The sequence below is a fragment of the Lissotriton vulgaris genome, unplaced genomic scaffold, assembly GCF_964263255.1.
Source record: "Lissotriton vulgaris unplaced genomic scaffold, aLisVul1.2 SCAFFOLD_495, whole genome shotgun sequence".
NCBI lineage: Eukaryota > Metazoa > Chordata > Amphibia > Caudata > Salamandridae > Lissotriton > Lissotriton vulgaris.
This window is the reverse complement of record NW_028244784.1, coordinates 601,776-627,626: the sequence shown is the minus strand read 5'-3', so window position 1 is coordinate 627,626 and position 25,851 is coordinate 601,776.

Sequence of the window (25,851 nt, the reverse complement as noted above, 5' to 3'; positions counted from 1 at the left end):
TGCTTGGTGTTGGGAGAGAAATAGATTTATGTAATTACCTTCCTCTGCAAAATCTCTAAAGACTGTCTTTTCAAACTCATTTAAGGGTACAACTGTCGGAGGAGAAAGAGACCGGATGTGGGAGCACGCGGCCTGACTGTAGATCGTGGAACCTCAGCGACGGAGGCCAAGGCGAGACCACAACAGTAAGGAGTCGCAGGACGAGGCACTGTTTCCGACAAAACTAAAGGAAAGGGCTGACCTGAGGCCCCTGCTCTATGATCAACGTGTGCCGAAAAGTCCCCGCTCTCTGAACCTGGTTATGGACCCGCCTGTCAAAAAAAATTTCCGTCCCCCTGATCTGTTCCCGACTTGGCCCTGCTCCATCCCCTCCTCCTCCGACCTACCATAAGAACTACTAACACACACCCCCCTCCCACCTGAACTTTCAAAATCCTCTAAATCCTACTGAACCATCCAGAGAAGGGTATTTCCTGCGTCTAAAGGGAGGGAGCTCCGACTAAGTAGACCGCGAACTATGTTAATCTCAGAACGGTGACCTAAACTCCACCAAGGGTCGCTCCAAAGAGAAGATGAACGAAGTATGTGGTTCTACCCGCTGCTGAGCGCCTCGAAGATGATGGAAGCAACAGGAAATACCCACCACAGAGACCCAAGAAACAAACAGACTCCACAACTCAAAGACAATTGCACTTTTCATCGCAATCCTTTTCTGCCTCCTAATAACTATGCTCTGAGTTATGGAAGAAAATGTACGTGATCCGAAACCATAACGTATTTCTCCCATGAGGTCTGGCGAAACAAAACAAAGATGTACTCCCGCCCGAAGACCTCCAACGACTCAATCCACATGAACATTCCTGTTGACAGAACGAATTGTAATACAGGTGCTTAACAGTGCCAACAGAAGACGACAAAGAATGCTGAGAACTCTGATTATTATTTTTATTATATCTCATTTCTCTCCCAACCACCATTGAATTTGACTATGCTCCCACCGAGTACAAAAAGGACTTACTTATATGATAACTTACCAGTTCCTATTCCGAATGACTATAAGCATCTATGATCTGTACCCAACGCCCTCGCTACATAATTCTAGTCTGATATTGCATTACTATGACTTTTTTCTGCAACAAGCTTAACGATGAACCCGCCTACTAGATGACAAGATTTTCAAATGTGATGTTTATAATGTGATGTTTATGTACAGTTCCTTTGCCTAGGTCTCCATCCCCTTACTTATGACCACCGCAGTAGAGATAGATAGGAAATAGGCCGGCAAGATGTCTTGGAAATGTTAAAGGGAGGACTGTGGAAAATCGTTACGGTTTGGTGAACATCGTCTGCGCCATCTTGCCTTTTTCCCGATGCCACACTTTTTGTCATACGCTCCCACCATTTTAGCTGTTTTTGATCAGAACCGCTCTCTGCACGTCCCTGACCCCCAACCCGGTTCTTCACCCTCGCCAGCGCCCCCATGTACTAGTCACCCCCACCCTCACATACCTTGCGCATAAGCGGCAGCCATTTTAAGCACCATGGCCTCCCTGTCCCTCGCTGATAGCCAGCGCGTCTCACTCTCTCTTAACCTCGCAGGCATCCCCCGCACGCTGACAACCCCCTCGCTCTCACATGCCTTGGGTCATAAACCCCTCTTCAGCGCAGATCTGCCTCAGAATCCCATCCTGTTCCCAGCGCGACACCTCCCTTCATTCCTTTCATGGTCTCGGGCCCTTTGATGCAAACCCCCTTTTCCTGTGTGCCCGTCTGTCTTCCTTGTTCCCAAGCCACCACCTGGCCCTGCGGATACTGTTTATTACCCCGTACAGTAGGAAACCTCCCCTCCCCATCAAAAGACCCTCGAGCCGATCAAAGCCCCCCACTCTATGAGATCCGATCAAACTCCACACATTCGTGAATCGGCGGAATGTCCAGCTGTGCGATAATCATCACCTGTTGTGACCGGGGTGGGGAATTCAACTGTAAATGTATGTGGGAACGGGCCTGAAGGGGAGATTCCGAGGATGTTCTTTCACATATCAAAGTGTTGCAAGAATGTGTTACGTGCAATAAAGATCATAAACCTGTGTATAAGAGGCCAGGCCTCAGAGATGCAGTTAGAGCACCTCGTGACGATACTTGCTGTCCGAATTGATGTGTTCTCCTCCGGAGAGAATAAACCCTCGTTTCCTGCCTTTCAGTCTCCAGCGCCTGCTTCTTCATTGATTAATATTGGTGGGTCATTGAGGCGACACCGCCGGGCAACACAAAAGGGTCTTTGGTCACTGGTTGTCTTTGAACCCTTTTACACGTACACCAAGGTTTCATGGCGCTGTTCTGAACTGGTCGCGGTCAAAGAAAGTGTTAATCGTGTGCTTGTTTGAATAACTATGTTTTAAGATGTTTCCTGAACCGCTGTAGTTCTGTGCAGGACCGTATCTCCAAGGGGAACGAATTCCACAACTGTGGGGCCAGGTATGCAAAGCGACAGCCTCCATGTCGTTTCCGGTTGCATTTAGGAATAACTAGCAGGTGGAGATGTTTGGTGCGAAGATCCCGGGTAGGGATGTACCTAGATAGCAGATTATTAATGAATATGGGACTGTGGCAATTTAAAAATTGAAAGATTAAGCAGCCTGTCTTAAAAGCAGATCGTTGAGGCAGTGGAAGCCAGTGTAGTTTTTTTAAGAGAGGTCTGTCAGATTGCCACCTGGGTTGCTGGTCTATCAATCTTGCTGTCTGGTTCTGCACCAGATGGAGTCGCTTAGTCAGACAGAGTGGTAACCCTAAGTAGATCGAGTTGGCATCGTCCAGGTGGGATAATACCAAACCTATCACCACCTGTATTAGTGCAGCATGGGTAAGCAGGTGACGGATCTTTCGGATCTTTCACAATTGAAAGAAGCAGGTTGAGACCACTGTCCCTATTTGGGTCTTCAGAGATAAATCTCTGTCCATGGTCTCCCCAAGGCTTTTTACAGAGGTAGAGGGCTTGGGGGGGGAGGCCACGATCTGCTGGCCAATAATGAGGGCCCCAGAAGACATGGCTTCCCCCTATCAGTAGCACCTCAGTCTTACCAGGGTTAAGCTTCAAGTGATTGTGATCCATTCAGCGGCGGATGTGTAACATAGTTTCCTGAAAATTGATGATTGAATTAGGGGAATTGTCTATGGTGAATGTGAGCTGTAAATCATCCGCATAATTGAATGTCGTCACATTCCTATCTTTTAAGGACATGATTAGAGGAAGGAGGTACAGATTAAACAAGTGAGGGGATAGAGAGGAGCCCTGAGGGACCCCGCATGTAGTAATCAACTTAGGTGCTGTGAAATTAGCCAGGCATACTGCTTGTGTGCGGCCCTCTAAAAAGGATTCAATCCAGTCTAGGGCATGGCCATGAATACAGGCCTGTCTGAACGGCCCCCCAGTATCCTGTGGTCAACCGTGTCAAATGCGGCTGATAAATCCAGGAGCACCAAGGCCTGAGGGATGCCTGAACCTGCCTTCCTACGTAAGTCGTCAAATACTGCCAGTATTACTGACTCCATGGAGTGGGTAGGGGGAAATCCCGCCTGATGGGGGTCCAAATAACCAGATTGTTCCTAAAAATTGGATAGGCATTTAGCCACACGTGCCTCCAATATTTTAGCTAGGTAGGAGAGCAGAGATATTGGACGATAATTAATGGGATTAGATGGATCTGCTCCAGGTTTGTTTACCAGAGGGACCACTATTGCATCTTTAAATGATTTAGGGACACAGCCCTGTAATAGTGATGCATTCAAGAGAGATAGAGCAGGCTGTGGAAAGGTGGAGAAAATTTATTTCAAAATATATGGCGGGCAGCAGTCCCGCGGCGAGCCAGATTTTACTTTCGACAGTAGGAGGCGGAACGCCTGGGGGCTAATCGTAGGAAACTGTTCCACCAGTAAGTTCTTCATGGGTGTGGCCAGGAAAGATTCATTAGGAGAGGAGCATGGAATGCTAGCTTTAATTGTGGCTATTTTCTCAAAGAAAAAGTTATTCAGGTTGTCACAAAGCTCCTGGGTAGGAGTAGGTTTGCACGAAACTCTATCAGCATTTGATAGCTCATTCATAGTCGAGAAAATCTCCTTCGATTTATTACTGGAATTCAAAATCCTAGTAGAGAAATGAGCTACCTTTGCCGCATTAATGGCTTTATTATAGTTTTTCTGCGCCTCTGAGTAGAGGAGCTTATCTTCGGGAGCGTAGTTTAGTCTCCATTTTCTCTCTCTTTGTCGAAGTGCTAGCTTCTGTTCTCTTAGTTCGCTGGAGAACCATTTATGTGTGTCAGCCCTACGGTTAAATCTAAGTTTCTTGGATGGAACGAACTTATCGCTGGCGGTTTGGAGCCATGATGTGATATGGGCTTCATGGAGATTTAAATCCTGAGTAGGCACTGGGATTGAGCCAGCTAAGAAGTTCATAAATTCCATTCTATTGAGGGTGCCCCAGCTTCTTATCATGCCCCCCTCAGCCAGGGGAGACTTAGTACTGAGAGGCACTGTTATTTAAAATGTCATAAGATGATGGTCGGACCATAAACACGGGAGTACCATAGGGGCAGAAATAATGAGATTTATGGTCCTAACTTGGTCGAGTATATGGCCCTTATTGTGTGTCGCTGAGGATAAGTGCTGAGTAAGGTTCAGGTTAGTTAATAAATCTGTGAGTTTGTGTGAGTGAGGGCCGCCGAGTGTGTCGCCCAACCAATAGTTAAAATCACCAATTAAAATAATATTAGTGTAATTGGTCGCTATATTTGCTAATTGCTCACTCAGTTAAAGGGGAAATAAAGCCATATGCTGAGGGGGCCTATAAATTACTACACAGATCAGTGGAGTAGAGTCTAATACCAGTTTAATGACCAAATTATCCACTACCACAAGGTTCAAGGAGGAAACTGTCGTGAATGTGTGGTTGCGATGAATAATTGCAGCCACTCCCCTACCCGATTTACCAGATGGATGGTCCGTGTGGAGGATATAGTAATCGTTGGGTAATGCAGCCAGGATATCAGGTGTAGAATCAGGGGTCGGCCAGGTTTCAGTTACAATCAAAATATCAGGTTGATCAGTTGCCAGCAGCGTAAATACCTCTAACTGGTGTTTAACTAGAGAGCGAGTATTTAAGTAATAGACACGTAGCGCTACCTGCTTAAAGGGAGTGAGACTGACTTTCTGCTCCAAACTGGTTGATATTTCCGGGAAGCTATTATGTGGCTGATAGATCCTATTCCTGTCCAGGCAGATTTTAGTGGTAGGATCTAGTGGGAGCGACGCCTGGTGCAGTCTTCGAAGTTCATCTGAGGTGAAATTGAGGAATCGGGCAGAGCGATTAGCCCCTAGCCCTTGCTGACGCAGACGGGCTTGCCTTTGGTGCGCCGCGGGCGCGCCCGCTGCGCACATCTGCTGCGCTCCCGCGCCATTGGAGATTGAAAAAACAAGTTCCCCCGCCTAATTCTCCGCCCCCACCCTTAGTGATTCTCCGTTTCAAGGTACGATTCAATTTCACAATTTTTAAAAGTACATTAAAGTGCAACACAGCGATTTTTAAAACAAAATAAAAACATGGTGCAACACGAGCAGATTTCTTCTGCAAGGTAGCGGCACAGTTTTCAGAGTGAGTCTTATAATCCTAACTGACTCAGGGAACATAGTACAAATACAAATTTAGTATGCCTGAACTCAGAATAATAAAATAAATATTTTTGTAAAGTTGGTTTTAATATTCTGTGTTTGAAAATACCACTTTTAGAAAGTAGGTATTATCTTGCCTAACTATCCAGGCCTGCCTCTGCTGGGTTGTGTTTCCTTGTCTGGGTTTGTGAGTGACAGGGCTGGGGGATTCCAGGAGACAGGCTGAGGGAGCTCAGTGGTGAATTGAGAGATCTGCATCTAGATGGGAGGGAGGAGTTGCACCTGGGACCTGAATAGGGCTGGGCCTTCCCTCTACAATGCTGGCTCCACCTCCTGAGGCTTGTCTGATGTCTCTGCCCTGCACTGTGAAAGGAGAGGAGGAATCATGTCAACAGAGTGCTCCAGAGCTGTATCTTCCCTCCCCTCTGCTGGCTCCATCTCCTGTGGGGCGGCTGATGTCTCTGCCCTGCACAGTGAAAGGAAGAAGAGAATCATGTAAACAAAGTGCTCAGGAACTGGTTTGGACTAGGCAGAGGCCTATCTGCCTTCATAGAACAAAGGATTTTGGGATATAAATATTGGGACCCTGATCCCAAGGAATTAGGGGCCAGATGTAGGAGCCCTAATACCGGTCGGAAACGGCCAATTTCAGCCGTTTCTGACCGGTATTAGGCTTTTCAGATGTAGGGGGCCTACCGAATCGGTAATTTTACCGATTCGGTAAATATACCGATTCGGTAAAATACCGAATCAGTATATTTACCCAATCGGTAAATCCATATGTAGCTGACACTCCTAAGAGTGCCACAGGCCCTTAAGAGTCGGTGTTTTACCACACAATCCTATTGTGTGGTAAAATACTGAATTCAGGTGTGCATGCACATCTATGCATGTACACCTGTGCCATGTGACACACAGACATGCCCTTAGGGGATGCATGTCTGCCACATGTCACACAAGCCTGTACTTGGGGTGCTAGAGGGTGTCAAAGTGACAACCCCTGCACCCTTGCAGGATTCGGTATTTACCGATTCGGTAATTACCGAATCGGTATTTCCCATTGATTCCTATGGGCTTCAAGGCCCATAGAAATCAATGGGCAATACCGATTCGGTATTTACCGAATCGGTAAATACCGAATCTTACAGATTCGGTATTCCTAAATTCGGAATTACCTAAATCTGCCCCCTTCCCATTTAAATACCGATTCGGTAAAATTCGGTATTTAAGAGTCTGTAAATGGGAATTACCTACATCTAGCCCTTGATCACTTCTGGAACAAGAAACCTTTCTGCCATGGAGAAGAACCAAGGAAGCTGCAGGAGTTGTACTGCCCCTCTGCCAGTGTGCTGTTTGCTGGGTTGGCCTGCAGTGGTTGCTTCATTGCCAAGGGAAAGGAGAAAGAACTTTTTATGGACTTTCATCATCTACAGAATATTCTCCAAGGGATTGAACTGTGCTTGCCTCCTGCAGGGACAAACAACTTCACCTCCAGCTCCATCCTGAATTTCCTTGCTTGGAATTCTGAATCCAGACACTTGCGTGCCACTGGGAGCTGGAAGCGCGACGCATCGAGAAGAAGCGTGTCATCGCCGCAGCTGAAATCGTGGCATCGCCAGAGAAGCGAGCCTTTGCCGCATTTCCCTGGAAGCGTGTGTTCATCAAAGCTGCCTGCTGTCGCATCAGCGGAGAAGCGTGACGCCATGGTGAGAGTCGCCATCGCATCACCGGAGAAGAGTGTCGCAGGGCCTGTCACAGCTCTAAAGTACATAGTCGTCGCAAGGCTGCCAGGTTGTCATCGCATCATCATCGCATCGCCGCATCAAGGGCGCCATCTTCTCGCATCACAACCGGATCATCGCATCACATCAAGGCGCCATCTTGCTCACCGCAACGGGCCCGAAAGAAAAGAATCTACGCATCACCTCCGCACCGGTAAGGCTCACGACGAGGCCCCTACTCTGCGCAAGCATTAAGGAAGGACGCAACCGTTCCCCGGGGTCACAGAATTGTCGCATCTCCCCTTTTGCAAGTCTTTTGTTGACTTTGCGTAACGCATCCAGTTACTTTGTTGAGAACTTTGAAACATTTACCAAGAACTTGCACTAAGAGACTTTAATCATCTTTTAAACAATCTTAAGTGTAGTTTTGTGGATTTTTGTTGCTTGTGGTCTTGTGCTAAGTCTATATTAAGAATACTTATTTTCATAAAACCTTTGTTGTGTCCATCTGTGGTGTTTTCCCTGTATTACTGTGTATATTCACAAATGCTTAACACACTGCCTCTGAGATAAGCCTGTGTGCTCGTGCCAAGCTACCAAGGGGGTGAGCAGGGGTTATTAAGGAGTCTAATCCTCTTATCCTGACTTAGAAGTAAGGGTCCCTATTTGGACAAAGGTGAATACCATTTCCAACTAGAGACTCCCAGATCTAACATTGGTGGTCAGCGGTGTGGATTTGGACTTTGCATTTGTGTTTCGCATACAGTGATTGGTGTACACTACTAGTGAGTGCAGACCAAACGCGACCACATACTTTTTTTTAGAATCCTTTTTCCTTGGACTGTTAGTTTTTCCTGAAAACTCCCAATTGTTACTACCATGAGTAAACCAGCATCTGTTGCATCTATGGATCTTGATTTTGAGGAAGTGAGTTGGAAACCAACACTGTGAAACAGCTCAAGTATCTCTGCAGGAAATTGAAAGTTGCTAAACCAGGCATTTCTAAAAAATAAGACTACCAAAAGGCGCTGAGGGCCTGGGTAGAAGCAAGAAATGTCCCTGATCTTGTGGTGGAACCTGTTGGGGATGCAGATGGGCAAATTGATAGGCCAGTGTTTCCAGCCAGGGGAGGGGTGCCGTCCCCGCCTGGCAGCAGCATCTCTTCCAAAGACCTGCCCCCCAGAGAGTTGGAAGACAGGGAGAGAAATAGGGCACACAAGCTGGAGCTGGCGAAACTTAAGATGGAGAGTCAGAGGGAAACAGAGAATAACAGGTTGTCTTTGGAAAGAGAGAGAATGAGAATGGAGCATGAGAGGATGTTGAGGGAGTTAGAGATCAAGGCCAAGGGCTTAGAAATCAATCCCTCTGGTGGCACCATCCGTGCCTTCAGAAGGCAGAGTACACATTCCCAAGGATGTCCTCAAAGATTTTCACAAAGGTGTAGATATTGGTCAGTGGTTTGCAATGTATGAGATAGCAATGTTGGCCCACCGGGTCCCTGAGAAGGATTGGGGAGCGGGGTTGTGGGGCCGCTTTCTGACTGAGGGGAGGGATGCTTTGTTAGACCTACCCAGTGAGCATAGGATGTCTTATAACCACATGAAAGGAGCACTGATGACAAGGTATGGTTTGACTCCAGAACTCTATAGACAGAGGTTCAGGAATTGTAATAAACTGGAGGGAACCACTTGGGTAGAATATGTGTCTTTCTTTTGCAGAGCTATGGATAGTTGCATGAGGGGTAGCAATGTTGATAATTTTTAAGCGCTCTATGATTTGATTGCTAGGCAGCACTTGTCTGTTATTTTAGTGTTTTATGGAGCGCAAACTTGACCCGTGAGGGTATCAGAGCGCTTTACACGGTTTACAGAAGTGAACACACAAAAGGATTAGAGGTACAGAAATATACAAAACGGTTGGAGGGGGGCAGGGGTGCTAGACCCATAAGGGAAAAAGAGGGACACAAATGTATGGTTACAGTTACAGTTGGAATCTGTAAAAAAAAAACACAGTTTCATGGTGGAGTGAATTGGTGATCTGAGGAAAAGGCGATAGTCTTAGATTAGTCAGGCACACTGTGGTGGTTGAAGGCAGGACTTAGACAAGGAATTTACCAATAAGGAAAGTGTTGCCCTCCTTTGTGAAGCGTGCTAGGGGAGGGTTGCTGTAAAAGTGTTATGTAAGACTCACTTTATTGCCTGTCAGGTTCGAGGTAGACATTTGTCTAACTAGTTGTTAGATTCCTTTTGAGCAGATCCATTGAAAATCCCTGTCATCTCTGAACACCCATGCAGGGAGAAAAAATGACTAGAACACATGCAATGGGAATCAGGGGAAAACAGGGAAAGGGAGAGGGATGGAAACACAGGACTTCATCTCACCCTGATTAGATCGTCCCAGGCTGGGACGGTACAGGATTGCTTTATTGCAGGAAGATTGGTACATTACAGAACTGGCTGTAGGGTATGCAAGAGACAAAGGTAAGTATTCGGTGATTAAATATCACAGAACTGGCTGAGGGTATGCAAGAGACACAGGCAAGTATACAATCAGAATCAAAGTGAGCTATTAGAACATATGAGAAATGTAAGCAGCGGCGGGCGGCACAGGTAAAAGCGGTGAGGCCGGCTGGTTGAGGGGGAAGTCTACAGATGACGGAATAGGTATAATTAAATAAATAAATAATGCCTATTCTGTCTTTTGTCAGCTTCCCCCTGCCACGCCCTGTCATGCCTCACCACGCTTACCTGTGCCTGCCGCCGCTGAATGCAAGCCTACCAGTTTCAGAAGCAAATGTTGTATTGATGAGCCCCTGACAGGCTAGGATACCAGACTGAGATCCCAGGATGCCACTCTCCAGCCAAGAGCTATGGAATTAAGAAAGAGAAGGATTCCCGAGAGTGTCAAGCACACCCAAATAAACATTATGAGAGTGGAACTAAAGGAAAATCTAACAAGTGGAACAAAAAGAAGAAAATCCAACAAACATGAGGGATAAGAAAACAAGTGAAAACTTGTCTATAGCATAAAGCCACAACAACAAATAAAATGTTGTCAGGCACAGACTCTGTGTCAGAATGGCTTTATGTAACTGCCATACTGCTTATGCCCCAAAGTGTACCAGTAACCAGGAAGTCAATGTCTAAGAGTATCAGCCAGCTAGCAGTCTAGTGTTTGCGCTTGTCTTAGTCATCACAAACTGCAATCCTGGCTAGGTCTACACCTAGTCATCTGTCTAAGCGTAGCTTAAATACTGACACGAATTTCCAGTCTAACAATTAGTTTACACATGAGTATTATTGTTATACCTTACAAAGACTTGTATTGACTTCTTTACAATGGCAAAGTCTAACTGTCTTCCTTCTTATTGTTTATTACCTGCAGGTAGACGAGAATGAGACAGAGAAGTAGCTAACACAAGAGTCCAGATATCTCTTTGTTGAGTGCTGCAGCTAACCAGTGAGAAGTGAAGGAGATGGCACCCAAGAAACAGACTCCTCCCAAGAAAGGAGCAAGTGAAGAGAATCATTCTGTCACCAGCACTGGAAAATGCACAGGTATTAGCCCCTCTTTAATTTTTCACTAATGTACATAAAGCGGTGTAAACCTGTGCACACTCTTCTGGGCATAAAGGCTTTGGGCTCACCCCTGCATAAATAAAGAGTTTCACCAACACCACCAAATAGAACAAAACGTACATCTCTCAGAGCTGCAGTGACTGCAGTAAGTCCAGAAGTATATTTCCTAGGAAATTGAACCTTCTCAACGATTTAAATAGGAATAATAGTCTGCTTCACCTGATCTTCTTGAGGTAGGAAAAGAGATGTAAATTGGGTCTGCGGCAGAGCAGGAGGTTATACCTGCCTTTACATCGGACACATCCTCTTCCCCATCAATTCTTCTGAGGAAAAGAAGGACATCTCCCCCATCTCCTGGAAGCCACCCTTCAGATGAAGGTGTACCTCAAACATCACTATGGGAAACAAGGAAAAAAGAAGATTCAAGAAAACATAGTTGGTGGTGAGGAAGATAAACCAGTCATTGTTTAAATTGAGAGTGGTACTGAGAAAGAGCAAATCACCTCCATTGATAATACCCCACCTGCGTTTATCTTCTCAAAATCTCCAAGGCAAACACCAACAACCCCCATCATAGTCCTGGCGTAATCAAAAGGAAACCTCATCTAGCTTCAGCACAAGGTGATATGACTTTGGATCTATAAGTAATCTCTTCTCTTCGGTTTGAGACTTCACTTAGGCTCAATAAGAAACACATTGCAAACACCTCAGTTTGTCGCTAACAAATGCAGTGTAGGAAGCAATGTATGTTTGGCAAGGGTACATCATAATATCCAACCCATTACCTGGTCCATTTATACAAAGATGAATTCGCCAAAATGTTTGTGATTGACCTTTACCCCTTTTCGGTGGTGGAAAGAGGGGGGTTTCTGGAACATGTGGAATCCCTCAATCCAAAATGGAAGGTTCCAGGATTAGAAAAGAAGACAAGGGGTGCTCCGCATGAAGTGAGTATAAAGTGCTTGTGCAAGTAAGATGCTTGTGCCGTAACAATCAGTTATGTACAACTCATTTTGGCAATTTCACAATAAACTGTCCATTGCATAATTTCAAAAAGCACTGTGGCTGTACGTTCACAGATACAGTGCTCTGTTGATAGCCAGTTCCAGTGGTACAGAATAAACATAATCGACGATGTTTCAACCTCAAATATCCCACGTGTGTCTGAAAACATCAACAGAGGTCCTCTTCAGGACAATAAAAGGAGTATACCAAATATACCCTCCACACGAGAGTGCAAATGTTCAGTAGGTTCCAAAATGTCAAAGTTCGATTGCCTTTCCCTCAGATTCAAAAGCACAGCTCTCTCACAAATAAGTAAATGGTTTGTACAAAATCATCCACAGGACAACTCCTGGTCAATCTTGAATGCACCACGATCTGAGGTGCACTAAATGTTTTAAACAATGTTAGTGTTTGCATCCACTCTGGTGGGCATGCACACTCATGATTCATGATCACTCATGATTCAGTGATCATGAGAAATGATACATGGCAATGTTATTGATATTTTTGTGTAACATGAGTTCCTACGAAAAGAAATCAGAACCATAAAAAGAAAAACACCCCTAACATTCTGGTCACCTATCAGAGGACATGAACATATTTTAGCCATTCCTTTTAAGCCTGGAAGTGTTTGAGGATCATTCAGTGAGTAAATAGAGGGCCAGATTGACGAAATGTTTTGCAACCAGAAACACTCCGATTCGGAGTTGCAGCCGCAAAAAAAGTGTTTGGCCATGTACAAAACTTGTTTTGGGAGTAGGTAAAGCTTGACCAACTCCTAAATGGGATTGCAACTCGATACTGAGTTGGTATTTGAAAGTGACATGTTTTGGGCATCAATTCCAAATACTTAATCAGTATGAAATGTATTGAATAAAAACAAACTCCTAAGTTGGGGAGGTAAAGGGACCTTTGCAAACTCTCAATGCAACTTAAAAAAAAAATCTTTGGCCATCAGCATCAGGATTTAGGAGCACCTTACCTGCACCATCTGCACCGGATGGCTATCAACTGTGTTCCACATCCCTACCTCTCTACCTAACATGCTGTCAGACTTTTAGTCACCTTTAAAAAATTTGTGAGTCACATCTGACTTATGATTTTTCAGAAAAAGGCACTTGGATTCAGCATCTTAAATGGCTGCTGCCAATCTCAACATTGCTTCACAACCCTTTAATGTAGTTCAAAGGATAGTAAGGTTAATTCCAATATCTCCACTTAAAGCAGGGGCGTAGCTAGGGGGGGCAGAGGGCATAATCAGTTGGCACCCTGTACCCCCAAAGCTCTTACGTCCCCCGAATGTCCCTGGTCGGTAAACTCTTGGATCGCCCCGGGCGGCAAAAGGCCTAGCTACGCCAATGACTTAGAGTTGGTATTATTCTCTGTATAAATCTCCAGGAGAGTAAGGAGCACCTTAGTTCTTTAAGGGTTTAGGGATTCGTGATTAGATAGAGAGAGGCAGAAAGACGTGGGCGATACTGGGTGAGAATACTTTATTCCACACTTACAAACACCTTACTTCCGGAGTTGAAAATAGCGCTGGAAGGCTTAGATAAGTGCATACAGTATTGCCTTTATGCTACGCAGCGCAGAGCGATCATTCCAAATAGGAAATTACTGCTTAAAAAAATAATTCAGAAATCTATACATTCCATGCAAAATCAATGTCATATCAATGTAGTCCAATCGTTCAACGAGCTCAGAGTTGGGTAGTTACATATTAATGTAGCTTCGGCGCACCCAAAATAAAAGGTGTGTATCTTTTATTCCCTACCCCTTGTAGCTCAAATGTAACTCGAATATGGCGTATTCATTGAGGCAACCGTGCAAAAAACACAGGAAGGGAACCCGCAGCTTTATTTCTGGAACGTCTGAGAGCACACCGCTACTGTGAGCAGCCAGACATAGCCATAAAACTGTCCAAAACAGGTGGCCACCTGGGTGGGAAAGTAGCATTTTGAGAAAAGCAGGTTGAAGGAAGGGAACAGTAGTTGTGAGCAAGTAAATAAGACAGTAAATGTTGAGTGCAGTTGTATTTTATTTGTAAATAAAGCAGTTTTCCGGACTGAAGATAGTAAAGTCGGACATTGGCAGTGGGCTGCCCAGATAGATCAATGGTGAAAGAGACTGGTGATAGACGGGACAGACAATGACGTTGCATTATTTCCTAACCATATCACGAAAGTGTCTCAATGCCGTCAGCTGTGAGCGAAAAAACGACGCTTTGGAACCAGACGAGGCAGTGAAAGGTGCAGACAAACTATGTGCTGATGAAGGACGCCGACGTCTGTCAACAGAAGTATATTGCGCATAAATAGTCAGTCCACATTTCAGTCTAAAATGCACCCGAGGTGAGTTCCTCTGATCTGTTGATCTGTCACGCACAGCTCAACATTTGGTTTTACAAGGCTTTTTTTGTGTGCCTTTTTAAGAGTTTTGCATTCCTTTCTTTTCCGCCCCTTCTTCAAGGCCCCAGATATTTGCTGATGGGCTTATGAGACAAATTGTCCGGCCCCGGGCATAAGTTTGTCTTTACTGTTGTCTGTAAATGACAGCTATTCCCCAGCCAAGCGATTTCCTGCAATAAATACCTCTGCCAATTTGCCAGGAGGCGGGTGACTGACCTCAGACACCTTCTGTTAGAAAATTCGGCAAAGGAGATGATAGTCTTATACTACACTGAAAACATCAATTATGTGGTGACTTAAAAGAGCAACTGATAGGCCCGGTGGCCTCAGATCTATGGGCGCGTCTCGAGTGAGAATGAAACTCAGCTTTTAAGCCATCGACTCTTGAAGACAATTTCCCCAGCGATGACAAATGGTTTGTAGATTATTCTTGAAGGAACCACCCGGTGAATGATGTCACAGTGGATCTCAAAACCCCAGCTCCCATCAATCTAGCGTCCCTGCTGGTGGTGATTGTTAGATATGCAGGGCTGGGCAACCTGGATTGTTTTTTCTTCACATTGTAAGGCCCATTTTATACTAAAAAGTCAGTTCCTTTGTAAGCACACTCGATTAACACTCCCTCATCTCTCAGTGCCCTGAAATCATTATACTACTCTATGGAGATTGTTCAGGGGTCTCTAACTTTTTCTATAATAAGAGTTACTTATGTTCAAAGAAAATCATCCTGTGCTACTAATATTGTTAGAGTTTTAATAGTGATCACATCAGACTGGATTAGATTATTGGCCACCATATGAGAGGTCAGCCAACAGTGATCGCCTCAGAGCATCAGGAAGGTTGCCAGCAGTAATGTAAAAAAAATCTGTCAATGTTGAATGCTTCTATATCGGTAATACATATCTGCCACACCCCCAATGATCTATGCATCAAGGGAATGTTAGAAATAGGTCTCCCTCTTGCCACAAGATATTTCACTCTATTATCAAAAATATATTTTGAAATTCAATCTTTCATTTTCAAACATCAGCTTATGAGTTCTGAAAATACACATATTTTACTCTTCAATAGACACTTCTCAATTTTGGTATACATGTATAAATTCAACCACGTAAAAACCTCTAATTTAGTAGGCTGCGATGCACACAGGAAAAATACTTACAGATAATTGGAGAGCTACTATTACCTGGCGAGCTACTCGTTGGTAAAGCCATGCGGACACATTGCTTTCATTGCTAGGGAATCTTGTCAGCCACACACTTTACATTGGTTTCACCTGCCGAAGCAGAAGGTGCCAGAATATTGCCAGAAGGAGGGAAAAGCTATTGAAAGTGGAGAATACAGTGAGACTTCGTGACTTTCTGCACATTCACCCAGTAATCCAGCCAAACATTTATAAACCTAAAAGTGACTAAGTTATGCCAAATTGCAGCACAGTTTGCAGTTTACTAGGTAAGCGAATGTGGCCAATGTGAGGTGCAAGCTGCACAATGTTCAGGGTCTAAAGCAAATGCCATTTTGTCTTCCACCGCTAATGACATTTTTTAATTGTATCTGAACATTTCTAGCAGTGGAGTCAGGGCCAGCCAGATCGGACGTAGTGGGCATCCGATGTTATCCCGGGAGGCTGGAATGGTGGGGCCCCGTTTTTCAGAAGCGTGGGCTGGTTTTATTACTGAGGGCCAGTTCTGCAGCAGGGTTGCAATATCAGCCCACAGTAACAAAAGCAGCAGTGCACTGCTTCCAGGGCAGCTTTAGGTTCCCAGTTCAGCCATGAGGGATGGTTGTGGGTGGATTCGCTCTTTAAGCAATTTAAGTGCAGCACGTGGCTCCTAAGAAAGCACAAACAAATATTTGTCTATCACCTGTGTCACGAAGTTTTCAGTACGGAATTGTAATTCACAGACAATCAAATATGATAATTAAGTTACCTGTAACACTTAGGGCCGCATTACGATGTTGATCAGAAAGCCTTCTGACCGACTCTTTGTCGGAATCGTTTCCGACCGACTCAGGTTCGGGGAGTCGACTGATTACGATGCTCCTGAACACCGTTCAGTCAGACTCCCATTGACTTCAATGGGAGCCTGTGTTTCGACCGACAACACGAGCTCCCATTGAAAAATGGGGTAGCTGCAGAAAACCTTGCACACTGTGGCGGGCACCCCATAGTGCCTGCCACATTGTGCATGTTTGGAAAGAGGGGATCCGTGGGTATCCCCACAGGCCCCAACCGGAGACCTCCTGGTGAAGGAAGGCCTACTACAGGCCCCCAAAGTCGGTTTCCGTTAGCCAATTCATGTTGGACAAATTGATTTGGAAAGGCTGTCGCAATACAACATCTTAATCGATCATTTGGAAACGTGGCCAGTTGAGCTGTGCGATTCGGATGCAACTGATTTGGACTCTCCGAATGCAGGTCAGAACTGATTAGGAATGACCGACCGGGTGCCTTCTATCGTAATCAGTCGGTCGGATATATTTCTGAGTCGGTGGGAAACATGGGTTCCGACACAGGTTTTGCGAAAATATGAATGCCATTCGGAGCCTTTCCGACTGACATCGTAATGAAGCCCTAAGTTGTATTATAGAATTTATATAGCAGTTTGTGGGGTGCAACAAGTTTGCCCACAAGGATAGAATGTTAAGTTGTTTGAGGTGTGTAGTTGGCAGTGTGTTGTCTTTGAGCATATGAAGGAAGCATTTTAATATCACTCATGAGTGACCCATGAAGAGCTCTTACCTTGTCTTGAAATGCTGCCCTTTAGCTGGGTAGTGGATGAGGGGTGTGAGAGATGTATGCACAGTTTATGACTAGGCCTGGGCGAAGCACTACGCTACGCTTGCGTAGTTTGTGAAGTTTGTGCAGCGGTCATTTTTTGCTTGGTCGCGGTCCTCAACAACAAGTTGGCGACCGCAAGCAAGCAAAATGACATCTTGGCGAGACTTTTTCCTCGTTCGCGATCAGCAACATCAAGTTGCCAATCGCGAGCGTGGAAAATAAACCTCCCTGCGAGATTCTCAACGCGGGGAGGTCTGTTTTCTCATTGCGAGTGGTCGCGTATACTCGCGACCGCTCGCGATGAGAAACTACCAGTCCACGTTGAGAAAGGTGCAGCTCGAGGAAAAATCTCCTCGAGCGGCAGAAACTACAGCTCGCACTGTGCAAGATGCCGTTTTCAATGATTGCACAGTGCCGGATGCTTGTCCACACTGTGCAATCCTTGAAAACGGCATCTTGCACAGTGCGAACATGCTACTACGCAATTCGCTTAGTGCTACACGAAGCTCGCATAGTGCGAAGTGCACTTCACATAGCTTCGCGCAACGCTACTTCGCAAACTACACCCAACCCTATTTATGACTCATAGTGTCTTGGCAGCTGTGATTAGCTCTGCGGGTCCCATTATTAAGTTTATAATTTTTGCAAAATTCGGAGCCCAATTTAATATGCTGACTGTGGCAGAGGTTACCGGCTCTAAGATCCTATTTATCTGATTTAAGATCAGGCCTATGAAGGGCGGTAAGAGTCAGAGGTCTGCCAGGATCGACTGAGCTTCAGTCATACCTTTTTACAGCTGTTAGTGTAAAGGTTCTTGACTATAGGCATCAAGAAATGGTCAAAATATATACAGCTTTTCAGGCAGGAACTCTGTTACAATTCTCCAAGGTAGGAAAGCCCTATAGGGCAATCAGACAGTGCCCGAAGGGCTGGTCTGACAGATCAGTGGGTGGGCTTGTTTTTCAGCTGTTTGTGGGCCTGTTGAGTTAATTTTACAGTTAATTTCCCTGATGTTACCACAGATATTGTCTGCAGTAAACACAAATGCATGCAGTCTTGCATACCTAGCACAAAACTTACACATCATGTCTGTACAAGTTTAAAACTGCATTAATTTGCATACGAAATATTTTAATGAGGAAAATTAAAGAAATTATAAAAGAGCTCTAGAGCTTACCACAAAAGGATAGAGGAAGTTAAGAAGAGCTTCTTTGCATCTAAAATTGAGTCCGCAGGGAACAAAAGTAGAGACATTTTCAGTATTGTTAAAAGTTTCTCTTAGCCTATTGCTATGACCAGACACTCCTCCTTTTCAGCTGATTGGATTGGAGAGTTAGCAAATTTCTTTTATACGAAGATCATAACAATTCAATCTTCTTTTGCTGCCTTGTGTGGGAAAGAGGTGCAGGCGTTTCCATTAATTTACCCCCAGATCCAGGTAGACTGTGCTCCCCTCTCCCATTTTCCTACCCTGTCCCTAGAAACTTCCTTGTCAATAATGAAGGGCCTCAAGTCTGGCTCTCCCGTGGACCCTTGCCCTGCTAAATTTCTGGCCTCAATGGCTGAGATTCTCAATCCCAGTGAGTAGCATTTTGAATGTGTCTCTTAATAGTGGCCAGGTCCCTGTAAGCTGGAAGAGCGCTAAAATAACTCCACTATTACAAAACCTGCGGCTGACCCCACGGAATTTCCCAATTAAAGACCCATTTCTATGTTGTCCTTCTTTGCAAAGACAATAGAGAAATATGTTCACTTGATGATTAGTGGCTTTGTTGAAGCAAATAATCTTCTTCACCCATGCCAGTCTGGTTTTAGACAGAACCTTAGTACAGAGACGGCTTTTCTTGAGGTCTCCGAATCTATTAAAGAGACCCTTGAAAAAGGAGGTAAAGCGGTTCTTATTCCTTTAGACCTCTCTGCGTCTTTCGACACCGTGCTCCACAGTCGCCTCCTGCAGAGATTACGGGAGTGCGGACTTGGAGGCACGGTGTTGAAGTGGTTTTCCTCCTTTTTGGAGGATAGAAAACAAGAGGTCTGGTTGCCCCCTTTGCAGCCAGTGTTCCGTCTTTGAACGTTGGCGTGCCACAGGGTTCTGTTTTAAGCCCAGTACTCTTTAATCTGTACATGGCTCCCCTGGCCACTTTAGCGGAAGCTGGTGAGGCAAAGATTATATCTTACACTGACGACACTCAGTTGTTGTTCACATGTAAGAAGGGAGAGGATTTTAACTGGGAGAAGATAAATCAATGTCTTAGAGAAGTCTTTGCCAGGTTCAGACATAACCATATTCAATGCAACCCGGAAAAGTCTGAAATGATCTTCTTTGGCACCCCTCCTCTGGATGCCTGAAATCAATGGTGGCCAATTGGCATGTCTCCTCCCCAGTCAGCGGTTAATACTGTTAAAAACCTAGGAGTGAAAGTGGACGACGCCCTATCCATGACATCTTAAGTCCAGTCCGTGGCAGGCATGTGTTTTGGTCTCCTGAAAATGCTCTGAAGATTTCTCTTCCGGTTGCCGACCTCTTACAGTAATACGGTCGTTCAAGCCCTTATTACCTCCAGATTGGACTATGTCAACGTCCTTTATTTGGGCCTGCCAGAGTTCTTATTGAAGAGACTTCAAGTCTTACAAACTGCGGCTGCCAGGGCAGTCTTGAGACTCTGGCCTAGAGACTGGATCTCTCACCATCTGAAGAATCTGCATTGGTTGCCTATCTGACGCAGAATTCTCTTCAAAGTATTGGTCCTGGCTTTCAAGGCTCTGCATGGCATGGGGGCTCATTACATCCGCAGGAGAGTTTCACACTATGTTCCAAGCAGATCCCTCAGATCAGCACACCAGCATCTAATTGGCGTTCCTAATTTTCTCAGAGTCCACCATGGCAGCCGCTCCTTTCAAGTGCAAGTGGCTGGAATATGGAACAAACTGCCACTTCCGCTTAGGCAGGCTACGAATATACTAGTTTTCAGGAAATAAACTGAAAACCTGGTTGTTTTAACATACAGCATAAAGGCAGCTACCACGGATTCTGAGTTTCTTATTTCAAGTCCCTGCATCTTCTGCCTTTGCGCCTGGACACTCTGCTGAGTAGCTGTGCACTTTATATGCCCTTTTTCACATTAACATAACATTAGGCCAACACTGAGGGGGTAGAGAGCAAGCTAGCCCCAGAAAGAATGGGGACACAGGCTGGGGGAAAGGGCACTCAGTTACGCAAGTTAGGGCATGGGGTTGCTGCTTCTGGTTACAACCTACGAGCCCCAGTGGGCAGCCTGGTTTGGAGGGGGGTGGGCCCTTAGGGTTGTTGACAAGGAGCAGATGGCTATGGGCCACCCCTCAAGGATGCGGGTGGTTTACACCTGCATGGTTCTCCCTGAGGGCGGGGGCCAGCTGGTCCCTTGGTGCTGGATAGGACAGGTGACTCTTGAGAAGCACATGGATTAGCCTGCTGTATACTGACTCAAAAATGAATCTGAAATCAGCTTGTATTGTTTTAATGCTGAGATGATTATAATTATAAATAAGATTGTAGAGACTTGTACAATTTGATTCATGTTTTGATGTTTTGTATGATTTGAGAATTGAACAACTATATTGTCATGTTTTATTTTGGTTGACTCAAATAAACATGGCCATGTACACCCACAAAAATGTTTGTCAGTCATTGATTTGTGAGGTTGCCCTGGTGGGGTCAGGAGCAACCTGGGGGATTCGGGTTCTATTGTTTATATATTTTATGCTATGAATAAATGACCATACATGTACAGGGGCCAGAATTCTGAATTACAGCTACTTACCCGAGATCTGTGATGGTACTTGGGTTTCCCTTATGCGATATACATTGATATGGGCTGCCTAGGATGAAAGCATTGATTACGTCAGCCTGTGCACCACTGTGGGCTGTGAGGAAAGCATTGATTACGTCAGCCTGTGCGCCACCAGTGCTCGGCGTGTGTTAGAACAGGTTTGTAAAACCCTTCACTATGCAAAGGTCACAACTATTGGCTTTGGCATTGCTGGCTTCTCATCGCAGTGATGGGTGAAAACTTTTAGCAGTTGTCACAAAGCCTCCTTTATAGATGGAGCGGAAAATTTCCTAGGGCTCATAAATGCTGTCAGCCCCCAGACAGCGCAGGGTGGATAGTTTTTGTGTTTTACTCTTTTTCCTCCTGACATAAGCGAGGAAGTCTTCCTGGCCAAGCAGTGCTATTGGCTGCAGTCTAAAACCTCTTTACAGCACTCAGCAAAATTAGATCTTTCTCTCATTTTCGCTTATGTGTGAGCTCTCTATTTCTGGATTTAAACTAAACGCATCAATCACAACAAACCCAGTCATTTCTGCAAAAAAAAAATTCGCACCAAAATGTGTTTTTTGTTAAGATATTTGAGGTGACGCCGAATAAACTTGAAATAAAAACAAGCAATGATTCTGAATAAAGATGAAAATAGACTGCTTTGCTTACAGATGGGGGTGTGTGCAAATAAATCCGTGTGAAGGCCCATTTTGTTTCTTCGGAATGAGAATATGCAGAATTTACCCTGTGAGAGGCGAAGATTAAACAGTAGGGCACAGAGTTACAGGGGAGGTCGGTTCTTGCAGGGGGCGCAGCTTGAAGAAAGCGCTGTAAACTGAGGGGCTAGACCCCCCACATATATATATATCTATATCATACGACCTGTGCAGGTATCTCTCTCTCTCTCTTTTTTTTGCTCTCTATCTCTCTCGCTCTCTCTCTCTCCTCTTCAAAATCAATCTGCAGCCCCTTCCACAGGAAGCGTAAATTTCCGTGCAATTTCCAAACATCAGGATAAAGACAAAAATAATTTGCAAGCAGTAATGCAATATTGCCATCAAGATCAGACATTTCATGGTAGTTAATGCCCCTCTGACCAACAACTTTACTTTATTAAAAGAGTGGGGCATTTACAGACAACAAATACTTTGTACCCCGAGATTTCATCGTCGCAAAAATAACACATTACGTAGGAGCATAATGTTCTTTTCTGAAAGTACATGGTCTCTGAGGTCTTGGCTTCTGCCAAAAGCAATTTGAGATTTATTGAGCTGGGTTACCAGGTCTTGTTGCCTGTAATACCACAGTGACATTAACATCGAGCAGAAGAAACAGTAAAACGAATGTTTAGACATAGAGTAGGGTGTTTAGTTTCCCTCCTAATTTTCAAATTGTCTTGTCACTTGCCAAGGCGTTTAGCTGTGCTGCACAGTAAAACAAGTCCCAAACACAAGCCATCTTTCCAGCAGTGTGATGAGGGCTAAAAGTGCAGTGATGGTCTTGGGCATGTCTTGCGTGAACAGCCAGCATGTCATGGTAGTTGGCTTTTGTTATGACATCAGGTGGAATCTCATGTGCATCAGAAAGATTGGTTGACGTGTCCTCAGTAGACCTTTGGGCGCACGCTTACAGTGAGTCCTGTACACTAAGGCTGAGGTTTCGGGCATCATGAGGTTTGGCTGCTGTAAACTCATTTGAAGCTTAATGTACATCCGGACAGCTTGTTGCAGCCCTGACACCAGCATGCAGGCTGACAAATCGCAGGGCCGGTCTGACCCTCCTTCACTCTTTGGATCGCCGCCATTGTTGCAAATACCCACTCACAGCTGTTGATGGTCAGAAGAGTACTCGTTCTGCAGCAGGAACAGCCGTAGAGCGTAAGCATATGAGCATCGCCTTCCAACTAGGTTGATGCTGTATAGAGTACACCAACTGCCCCATGCAAGATCTCCACAAGCTGTAGAGGGTCTAAAATCATCCAGCTAGGCCCTGCCTAAACCGGAGAAAGACTGATCACATCAACCCAGTAGTGATAAATCACCACGGCTTCCAGTGGAGCAAAGAGTGAAAGTCAGAGCTTTGTGCAATATCTGCCAAGCCTATTGGTGCACACCCTGACTGCCTGAGGGCTCAGGCTCATCAGGATACCCTGGGTGATAATCTCATGGCAGGTTACACCAGGTACACCAGACTAGTCAGATGGAAGAAACAAAGGCAAAGAAAGTCCTGCTACATGCACAAACCTCTTGAAAGTTATTGATAGATCCCTCCTTCCACTGGGTACCTCTGCTTCACCCACTAGCCTTGAAAAGGGGCTTAAAGAGGTGTGGAGAGAGGAGAGGTGTTGCACAGTGGCCAGAGTGGTTGACTCCGGAGTGCGCGGGATCACAGTTCGATCCCTAGCGCCAGTGGCAGCTCATCTCAGCATCATGTGACTCTGGGCAAAAGCTCAGTTAATCTCCCCGATGGCCCCCAGTGCCTTGAAACCTTAAGGGGTGATAAGTTTGCACTTTACAAATATGGATAATTATTATTATTAAACAGAGACCTCTCCAAAAAAGCTTCCCGCTTCTCTGCAAACATCACAATGTCCACTCTCTCCCACACCACAGAAGATCAAGGCCCTAGCACAGGGCTAAATTCCACTAACTACTAATCAAGACACCATACTTTAGACATTCTGATTGATACCATGAAGAAGAGCAAGAATTGCTTGATCTCGCACTAAGGACATTGTTGTAAATGGAAATAAGATCTCACAAACAGGTACTTCAGGAAACAGCTTTATTGCAGCACAGAACAGGTAGGTCCATCCCTCATCTGACCAGAGCTCCAACTGCCAACAGGGCGAAGGAGAACTCCAGAACTAGGAACACCCACAGTAATCTAGAGTGCCAGCTCCAGAGGAGAGCTAAGCACTGTACAACATATCTTCCCCCCTTGACAAGGAAAGAAAACAAATGTAAAAGAAAGCATAATAAAGATCAATGTACATAGTCATTCAGATAGGTGGGTGGACGAGAGCGAGGACTCCTCAACCTGGCTTCCAACGAGAAGAAGAAGAAATGGTGGGAACAGAAGTGGTGGGGGCAGAATCAACCAAAGAACTACCATGCACACATAAAGAAGTGGAAGCATCCCCACTACCCACCTCCCCCCGTACAGTTGGCAGAGAGGTGGAACAAGAACCACCACCAGAAGTCAACAAGTACCCATTGCACCCCCCAGAACCACTAGCCATTAAACCATCAGAGGAAAAATCTTTCTTCTTTTGGTATAATGCTACCCTCCTATAGTTCCAACTTTCACCATTGGCCAGAACAACAAAATGTGGAAAGACTTTCTTAACTCTGTAGGGACCTCTAAACTTGCTAAGACCCTTAGTACACCTACCCGGCTTTACCTTAACAAGATCACCCACAGAGATAGGTAAGGGAACATTGCTTTGGGATAAGAGCTCTTCATCATCTAAGCACCTTAACCAAGCAGGAGTCAACCTTGTCACTGGTGCCCGCCCACGCATTAATTCAAAGGGAGATTTTTCACCATTCTTATGAGGCGTTGACCGGTAAGCCCAGACAAGTTCTTGTACACGCTCATGTGAAAAACAACCACCTTCTACAAACATTTGGATCACCCCCTTCACAAGACGATTCACCCTCTCACAAAGACCATTTCCTTGCGGATTGTAAAGACTTGTCTTCTGATGTCTGATGCCACATTTACGTACAAACGAAGCCATTTTCGAAGAAGTCAATTGAGTGCCATTATCCGAGATAAGGACAGAAGGGTATCCCTCATTCAAGAAAACACCCTTCAGAAAGTTAATGGTGGTATCAGTGTTTATCTCCCTCACAAACTGTACACAAAGCCACTTCGAGTAATGGCATAGCCTTGATTTAGAGGTAACTCACTCATAGGGCCTATAAAATCCAAACAGACACTGTGCCAAGGTACATTTTCAAATCCAATTTTCTGCGGTGACTGAGATCCTACAATTTTCAGACGCTTCTCCCCTTCTTTGCAAAAATTACATCTCAGCACACAATCCACTGCATCACTATCAACAGTAGGCCACCAAAAGTTTTCTTTAACACGACGTTGGGTGAGGCTTTGGCCCAAATGGCCCTCATGAGCCAAGTCAAGAATCCTACTCCTTAACGAACCAGGAGGAACAAAGCGATCACCCCGCATCAAAACATCCTTCCCTTCCAAGGAAAGTTCATCCAAGACCTTCAAAAACGGTCTAACCTGAGGATCAACAGTGCTCTCCCTTCTTGCTCCTTTCGAGACAAGATTTATAACTGCCTTTAAAATCTGATCCTCCTCCATACCTTTTGACCACTCATCATGAGAAAAAGAACCACCCCCCACAAACAAAACATCCTCTGCTATAGCAACTGCTAAATCATCCAAGACATCCTTAGAGGGACCGCCACAGCTAGTGGATTGCACAGGCAGACGCGACAAGCAGTCTGCTTGAATGTTTTTCCAGCCATGAACGAACTCAATCTCACATTGGTAGTCTTGTAGACGAGAGGCCAATCTCGCCAACCTGGGAGACCCTTTTCCGGCACCACCCAGAGCTAAAACATTTAAAAGGGGTTTATGGTCCGTACGGAGAACAAACTTGTACCCCCACAAGTAGGTCCTAAAGTAACTTGTGCCCCAAGCAGCAGCAAGAGCCTCACGCTCTATGACTGAGTAATTAGATTCCGAGACAGACAAGGGCCTGGACGCAAAAGCGATAGTCTTCTCTTCCCCTCCATGCTTTTGCAAGAGAACTGCACCAAGACCTACAGCACTGGCATCAACCATCAAGATAGAGGACCGAGCAGTATCAAAAGGGGTAAGAACATTGGCAGACTTAAGTTCCCCTTTAATCATGTTGAAGCA